The following is a 9685-nucleotide window of genomic DNA, read 5'->3' on the forward strand; positions in this document are numbered from 1 at the left end:
GATACGAAACAAATCCAAACGTTTCACTTTTTTAGCGATTTAAGCCAAGCGTTTACAAACGTTATGGAACAAATCCAAACGTTTCGCCTTTTTAGCCAAACGATTACAAATGTTACGAAACAAATCCAAACGATTAACCTTTTTAGCGATTTAATCCAAAAATTTACAAATGTTACGAAACAAATCCAAACGTTTCACCTATTTAGCGAATTAAGCCAAACATTTAACAAAATAAAATATTTAAAACGTTACGAAACAAATCCAAACGTTTCACATTTTTAGCGATATAAGCCAAACGTTTACAAACATTACGAAACAAAACCAAACGTTTCACCTTTTTAGCAATTTAAGCCAAACGTTTACAAACGTTACGAAACAAATACAAGCGTTTCACCTTTTTAGCAATTTAAGTCAAACGTTTGCAAAGTTACGAAACAAATCTAAACATTTCACATTTTTAGCGATTTATGCCAAACATTTACAAACGTTACGAAACAAATCCAAACATTTCCCCTTTTTAGCGATTAAAGCCAAATGTTTAGAAATATTTGGAAACAAATCCCAACGTTTCATCTTTTTAGCGATTTAAACCAAACGTTTACAAATGTTACAAAACAAAACAAAACATTTAAAACGTTAAGAAAAAATCCAAACATTTCACAGTTTTAGCGATTTATGCAAATTCTTTACAAACGTTACGAAACAAAACCAAGCATTTTACCGTTTTAGCAATTTAAGCCAAACGTTTACGAATGTTTCGAAACAAATCAAAAAGTTTCTCCTTTTTAGCGATTTAAGCCAAACGTTTACAAACGTTACGAAACAAATCCATGCGTTTCACATTTTTAGCAATTTAAACCAAACGTTCCGAAACAAATCCAAGCGTTACACCTTTTTAGAAATTTAAGCCAAACGTTTACAAACGTTACGGAAAAAATCCAAGCGTTTCACCTTTTTAGCAATTTAAGCCAAATGTTTACAAACATTACGAAACAAATCCAAACGTTTCACCTTTTTAGCAATTTAAGTCAAACGTTAAGAAATGTAACGAAACAAAATCCAAGCGTTTCACCTTTTTAGCAATTTTAGCTAAACTTTTACAAATAGTACGAACCAAATCCAAACGTTTCATCTATTTAGCAATTTAAGCCAAATGTTTACGAAACAAATCCAAGCGTTTCACATTTTTAACAATTTAAGCCAAACGATTACAAACGTTACGAAACAAATCCAAACGGTTCACCTTTTTAGCAATTTAAGCCAAACGTTTACAAACGCTACGAAACAAATCCAAGCGTATCACCTTTTTAGCAATTTAAGCAAAACGTTTACAAACGTTACAAAACTAATCCAAATGTTTCCCCTTTTTAGAGATTCAAGCCGAACGTTTACGAACATTACGAAACAAAACCAAATGTTTCAACTTTTTAGCGATTTTAGCCAAACGTTTACAAACGTTACGAAACAAAGTCAAACGTTTCCCAATTTTGCGATTTAAGCCAAACGTTTGAAACGTTACGAAACAAATCCATACGTTTCACCTTTTTTGTGATTTAAGCAAAACATTTACATACGTTACGAAATAAATCCAAACGTTTCACGTTTTTAGCAATTTAAGCCAACAGTTTACAAACGTTACGAAACAAATCCAAACGTTTAAGACGTTACGAAACAAATCAAAACGTTTAAAACGTTACGAAACAAATCCAAATGTTTCACATTTTTAGCGATTTAAGCTAAACCCTTACAAACGTTACAAAACAAATCAAAGAGTTTCACCTTTTTATCAATTTAAGCCAAACCTTTACAAAGGTTACGAAACAAATCCAAAAATTTCCCCTTTTTTGCGATTTAAGCCAAACGTTTACAAACGATACGAAACAAATCCAAACGTTTCACCTTTTTAGCGATTTAAGCCAAGCGTTTACAAACGTTATGGAACAAATCCAAACGTTTCCCCTTTTTAGCAATTTAAGCCAAACGTTTACAAACGATACGAAACAAATCCAAACGTTTCACTTTTTTAGCGATTTAAGCCAAGCGTTTACAAACGTTATGGAACAAATCTAAACGTTTCACCTTTTTAGCCAAACGATTACAAATGTTACGAAACAAATCCAAACGATTAACCTTTTTAGCGATTTAATCCAAAAATTTACAAATGTTACGAAACAAATCCAAACGTTTCACCTATTTAGCGAATTAAGCCAAACATTTAACAAAACAAAATGTTTAAAACGTTACGAAACAAATCGAAACGTTTCACATTTTTAGCGATTTAAACCAAACGTTTACAAACATTACGAAACAAAACCAAACGTTTCACCTTTTTAGCAATTTAAGCCAAACGTTTACAAACGTTACGAAACAAATCCAAGCGTTTCACCTTTTTAGCAATTTAAGTCAAACGTTTGCAAAAGTTACGAAACAAATCTAAACATTTCACATTTTTAGCGATTTATGCCAAACATTTACAAACGTTACGAAACAAATCCAAATGTTTCCCCTTTTTAGCGATTGAAGCCAAACGTTTAGAAACGTTTGGAAACAAATCCAAACGTTTCACCTTTTTAGCGATTTAAGCCAAACGTTTACAAACGTTACAAAACAAAACATTTAAAACGTTACGAAAAAATCCAAACGTTTCACAACTTTAGCGATTTAAGAAAATTCTTTAGAAACGTTACGAAACAAAACCAAGCATTTTACCGTTTTAGTAATTTAAGCCAAACGTTTACAAATGTTACGAAACAAATCCAAACGTTTCTCCTTTTTAGCGATTTAAGCCAAACGTTTACAAACGTTACGAAACAAATCCATGCGTTTCATCTTTTTAGCAATTTAAACCAAACTTTCTGAAACAAATCCAAGCGTTACACCTTTTTAGCAATTTGAGCCAAACGTTTACAAACGTTACGGAACAAATCCAAGCGTTTCACCTTTTTAGCAATTTAAGCCAAACGTTTACAAATGTTACGAAACAAATCCAAACGTTTCACCTTTTTAGCGATTTAAGCCAAACGTTTACAAACTTTACAAAACAAAAACCAAGTGTTTCACCTTTTTAGCAATTTAAGCCAAACGTTAAGAAATGCAACGAAACAAAATCGAAGCGTTTCTCCTTTTTAGCAAATTTAGCTAAACTTTTACAAATAGTACGAACCAAATCCAAACGTTTCATCTATTTAGCAATTTAAGCCAAATGTTTACGAAACAAATCCAAGCGTTTCACATTTTTAACAATTTAAGCCAAACGATTACAAACGCTACGAAACAAATCCAAACGTTTCACCTTTTTAGCAATTTAAGCCAAACGTTTACAAACGCTACGAAACAAATCCAAGCGTATCACCTTTTTAGCAATTTAAGCAAAACGTTTACAAACGTTACAAAACTAATCCAAATGTTTCCCCTTTTTAGAGATTCAAGCCGAACGTTTACGAACATTACGAAACAAAACCAAATGTTTCAACTTTTTAGCGATTTTAGCCAAACGTTTACAAACGTTACGAAACAAATTCAAACGTTTCCCAATTTTGCGATTTAAGCCAAACGTTTGAAACGTTACGAAACAAATCCATACGTTTCACCTTTTTTGTGATTTAAGCAAAACATTTACATACGTTACGAAATAAATCCAAACGTTTCACGTTTTTAGCAATTTAAGCCAACAGTTTACAAACGTTACAAAACAAATCCAAACGTTTAAGACGTTACGAAACAAATCAAAACGTTTAAAACATTACGAAACAAATCCAAATGTTTCACATTTTTAGCGATTTAAGCTAAACCCTTACAAACGTTACAAAACAAATCAAAGAGTTTCACCTTTTTATCAATTTAAGCCAAACCTTTACAAAGGTTACGAAACAAATCCAAAAATTTCCCCTTTTTTGCGATTTAAGCCAAACGTTTACAAACGATACGAAACAAATCCAAACGTTTCACCTTTTTAGCGATTTAAGCCAAGCGTTTACAAACGTTATGGAACAAATCCAAACGTTTCCCCTTTTTAGCAATTTAAGCTAAACGTTTACAAACGATACGAAACAAATCCAAACGTTTCACTTTTTTAGCGATTTAAGCCAAGCGTTTACAAACGTTATGGAACAAATCCAAACGTTTCGCCTTTTTAGCCAAACGATTACAAATGTTACGAAACAAATCCAAACGATTAACCTTTTTAGCGATTTAATCCAAAAATTTACAAATGTTACGAAACAAATCCAAACGTTTCACCTATTTAGCGAATTAAGCCAAACATTTAACAAAATAAAATATTTAAAACGTTACGAAACAAATCCAAACGTTTCACATTTTTAGCGATTTAAGCCAAACGTTTACAAACATTACGAAACAAAACCAAACGTTTCACCTTTTTAGAAATTTAAGCCAAACGTTTACAAACGTTACGAAACAAATACAAGCGTTTCACCTTTTTAGCAATTTAAGTCAAACGTTTGCAAAGTTACGAAACAAATCTAAACATTTCACATTTTTAGCGATTTATGCCAAACATTTACAAACGTTACGAAACAAATCCAAACATTTCCCCTTTTTAGCGATTAAAGCCAAATGTTTAGAAATGTTTGGAAACAAATCCCAACGTTTCATCTTTTTAGCGATTTAAACCAAACGTTTACAAACGTTACAAAACAAAACAAAACATTTAAAACGTTACGAAAAATCCAAACATTTCACAGTTTTAGCGATTTATGCAAATTCTTTACAAACGTTACGAAACAAAACCAAGCATTTTACCGTTTTAGCAATTTAAGCCAAACGTTTACAAATGTTTCGAAACAAATCAAAAAGTTTCTCCTTTTTAGCGATTTAAGCCAAACGTTTACAAACGTTACGAAACAAATCCATGCGTTTCACATTTTTAGCAATTTAAACCAAACGTTCCGAAACAAATCCAAGCGTTACACCTTTTTAGAAATTTAAGCCAAACGTTTACAAACGTTACGGAAAAAATCCAAGCGTTTCACCTTTTTAGCAATTTAAGCCAAACGTTTACAAACGTTACGAAACAAATCCAAACGTTTCACCTTTTTAGCAATTTAAGCCAAACGTTAAGAAATGTAACGAAACAAAATCCAAGCGTTTCACCTTTTTAGCAATTTTAGCTAAACTTTTACAAATAGTAAGAACCAAATCCAAACGTTTCATCTATTTAGCAATTTAAGCCAAATGTTTACGAAACAAATCCAAGCGTTTCACATTTTTAACAATTTAAGCCAAACGATTACAAACGTTACGAAACAAATCCAAACGGTTCACCTTTTTAGCAATTTAAGCCAAACGTTTACAAATGCTACGAAACAAATCCAAGCGTATCACCTTTTTAGCAATTTAAGCAAAACGTTTACAAACGTTACAAAACTAATCCAAATGTTTCCCCTTTTTAGAGATTCAAGCCGAACGTTTACGAACATTACGAAACAAAACCAAATGTTTCAACTTTTTAGCGATTTTAGCCAAACGTTTACAAACGTTACGAAACAAATTCAAACGTTTCCCAATTTTGCGATTTAAGCCAAACATTTGAAACGTTACGAAACAAATCCATACGTTTCACCTTTTTTGTGATTTAAGCAAAACATTTACATACGTTACGAAATAAATCCAAACGTTTCACGTTTTTAGCAATTTAAGCCAACAGTTTACAAACGTTACGAAACAAATCCAAACGTTTAAGACGTTACGAAACAAATCAAAACGTTTAAAACGTTACGAAACAAATCCAAATGTTTCACATTTTTAGCGATTTAAGCTAAACCCTTACAAACGTTACAAAACAAATCAAAGAGTTTCACCTTTTTATCAATTTAAGCCAAACCTTTACAAAGGTTACGAAACAAATCCAAAAATTTCCCCTTTTTTGCGATTTAAGCCAAACGTTTACAAACGATACGAAACAAATCCAAACGTTTCACCTTTTTAGCGATTTAAGCCAAGCGTTTACAAACGTTATGGAACAAATCCAAACGTTTCCCCTTTTTAGCAATTTAAGCCAAACGTTTACAAACGATACGAAACAAATCCAAACGTTTCACTTTTTTAGCGATTTAAGCCAAGCGTTTACAAACGTTATGGAACAAATCCAAACGTTTCACCTTTTTAGCCAAACGATTACAAATGTTACGAAACAAATCCAAACGATTAACCTTTTTAGCGATTTAATCCAAAAATTTACAAATGTTACGAAACAAATCCAAACGTTTCACCTATTTAGCGAATTAAGCCAAACATTTAACAAAACAAAATGTTTAAAACGTTACGAAACAAATCGAAACGTTTCACATTTTTAGCTATTTAAACCAAACGTTTACAAACATTATGAAACAAAACCAAACGTTTCACCTTTTTAGCAATTTAAGCCAAACGTTTACAAACGTTACGAAACAAATCCAAGCGTTTCACCTTTTTAGCAATTTAAGTCAAACGTTTGCAAAAGTTACGAATCAAATCTAAACATTTCACATTTTTAGCGATTTATGCCAAACATTTACAAACGTTACGAAACAAATCCAAATGTTTCCCCTTTTTAGCGATTGAAGCCAAACGTTTGGAAACGTTTGGAAACAAATCCAAACGTTTCACCTTTTTAGCGATTTAAGCCAAACGTTTACAAACGTTACAAAACAAAACAAACCATTTAAAACGTTACGAAAAAATCCAAACGTTTCACAGTTTTAGCGATTTATGCAAATTCTTTACAAACGTTACGAAACAAAACCAAGCATTTTACCGTTTTAGCAATTTAAGCCAAACGTTTACAAATGTTACGAAACAAATCAAAAAATTTCTCCTTTTTAGCGATTTAAGCCAAACGTTTACAAACGTTACGAAACAAATATATGTGTTTCACCTTTTTAGCAATTTAAACCAAACGTTCCGAAACAAATCCAAGCGTTTCACCTTTTTAGCAATTTAAGCCAAACGTTTACAAACGTTACGAAACAAATCCAAGCGTTTCACCTTTTTAGCAATTTAAGCCAAACGTTTACAAACGTTACGAAACAAATCCAAACGTTTCACCTTTTTAGCGATTTAAGCCGAACGTTTACAAACGTTATGAAACAAAACCAAACATTTCACCTTTTTGCAATTTAAACCAAACGTTTACAAACGCTATGAAACAAATCCAAACATTTCCTCATTTCAGCGATTTAAGCCAAACGATAAAACGTTACTAAACAAATCCAAACATTTAACATTTTTAGCGATTTATGCCAAACGTTTACAAACGTTGCTAAACAAATCCAAATGTTTCCCCTTTTTAGCGATTGAAGCCAAACGTTTAGAAACGTTTGGAAACAAATCCAAACATTTCACCTTTTTAGCGATTTAAGCCAAACTTTTACAAACGTTATGAAATAAAACCAAACATTTAAAACATTACAAAAAAATCCAAACGTTTCACATTTTTAGCGAATGAAGCAAAACCTTTACAAACTTTACGAAACAAAACCAAGCGTTTCACTGTTTTAGCAATTTAAGAGAAACGTTTAGAAAAGTTAAGAAACAAATCCAAACGTTTCACCTTTTTAGCGATTTAAGCCAAATGTTTACAAACGTTACAAAACAAAACCAAACGTTTAAAACGTTAAGAAACAGATTCAAACGTTTCACATTTTTAGCGATCTAAGCCAAACTCTCACAAACGTTACGAAACAAAACAAAGTGTTTAACCTTTTTAGCAATTTAAGCCAAACGTTTACAAATGTTACGCAACAAAACAAACCGTTTCATGTTTTTAGCAATTTAAGCCAAACGTTTACAAACGTTACGGAAAAAATCCATGCGTTTAACCTTTTAAGAAATTTAATCCAAACGTTTACAAATGTTACGAAACAAATCCAACCGTTCCACCTTTTTCGCGATTTAAGACGAACGTTTACAAACATTACGAAACAAAATCAAACATTTTACCTTTTTAGCAATTTAATCGAAACGTTTACAAATGATAGAAAACAAAAACCAAGCGTTTCACCGTTTTAGCTATTTAAGCCAAACGATAACAAACGTAACAAAACAAATCCAAGCGTTTCACCTTTTTAGAAATTTAAGACAAACGTTTACAAATGCTACGAAACAAATCCAAACGTTTCACATTTTTAGCAATTTAAGCCAAACGTTTACAAACGTTATAAAACAAAAACCAAACGTTTCACCTTTTTAGCAATTTAAGCCAAACGTTTACAAACGTTACAAAACAAAAACCAAGCGTTTCACTGTTTTAGCAATTTACGCCAAACGTTAACAAACGTAACGAAACAAATCCAAGCGTTTCACCTTTTTAGCAATTTAAGCCAAATGTTTACAAACGTTACGAAAAAAATCCATGCGTTTAACCTTTTAAGCAGTTTAATCCAAACGTTTACAAATGTTAAGAAACAAAATCCAAACGTTCCACCTTTTTAGCGATTTAAGACGAACGTTTACAAACATTACGAAACAAAACCAAACATTTTACCTTTTTAGCAATTTAACCGAAACGTTTACAAATGTTACGAAAAATACAAACATTTCCCCATTTTAGCGATTTAAGCCAAATGTTTAAAACGTTACTAAACAAATTAAAACATTTCACCTTTTTAGCGATTTACGCAAAACGTTTACAAACGGTACGAAACAAATCCAAACGTTTCCCCTTTTTAGCAATTTAAGCCAAACGTTTATAAACGTTACGAAACAAATAGAAGCGTTTCCCCTTTTTATCGATTGAAGCCAAACGTTCCAAAACAAATCCAAGCATTTCACATTTTTACCAATTTAAGCCAAACGTTTACAAACGTTACGAAACAAAAACCAAACGTTTGACCTTTTTAGCAATAAAAGACAAACGTTTACAAATGTTACAAAACAAAAACCAAGTGTTTCACCGTTTTAGCAATTTAAGCCAAACGTTAACAAATGTAACGAAACAAATCCAAGCGTTTCACCTTTTTTAGCTATTTAAACTAAACACTTACAAATAGTACGAACCAAATTCAAGCGTTTCACCTTTTCACCGATTTAAGCTAAACGCTTACAAACGGTACGAACCAAATCCAAACGTTTTACCTTTTTAGTGAATTAAGCCAATCGTTTACAAACGTTACGAAACAAATCTAAGCGTTTCACCTTTTTAGCCATTTAAGCCAAACGTTTACAAACGTTACGAAACAAATCCAAGCGTTTCACCTTTTTAGCAATTTAAGTCAAACGATTACAAAAATCACGAAACAAATCCAAGCGTTTCACATTTTTAGCAATTTAAGCCAAACGTTTACAAACGCTACGAAACAAATCCAAGCGTTTCTCCTTTTTAGCAATTTAAGCAAAACGTTTACAAATGTTACGAAACTAATCCAAACGTTTCCCCTTTTTAGCAATTGAAGCCAAACGTTTACAAATGCTACGAAATTTCAAAAGTTTAACCTTTTTAGCGATTTAAGTCAAACATTTACAAACATTACGAAGCAAAACCAAACGTTTCACCTTTTTAGCGATTTAAGCCAAACGTTTACAAACATTACGAAACAAATCCAAACGTTTTGCCTTTTTAGCAATTTAAGCCAAACGTTTACAAACGTTACGAAACAAATCGAAACGTTTAACCTTTTTAGCAATTTAAGCCGAATATTTACAAACGTTACGAAATAAAACCAAACATTTCACCTTTTAAGCAATTTAA

The sequence above is a fragment of the Mercurialis annua genome, linkage group LG1-X (genome assembly GCF_937616625.2).
Source record: "Mercurialis annua linkage group LG1-X, ddMerAnnu1.2, whole genome shotgun sequence".
Classification (NCBI taxonomy): Eukaryota; Viridiplantae; Streptophyta; class Magnoliopsida; order Malpighiales; family Euphorbiaceae; genus Mercurialis; species Mercurialis annua.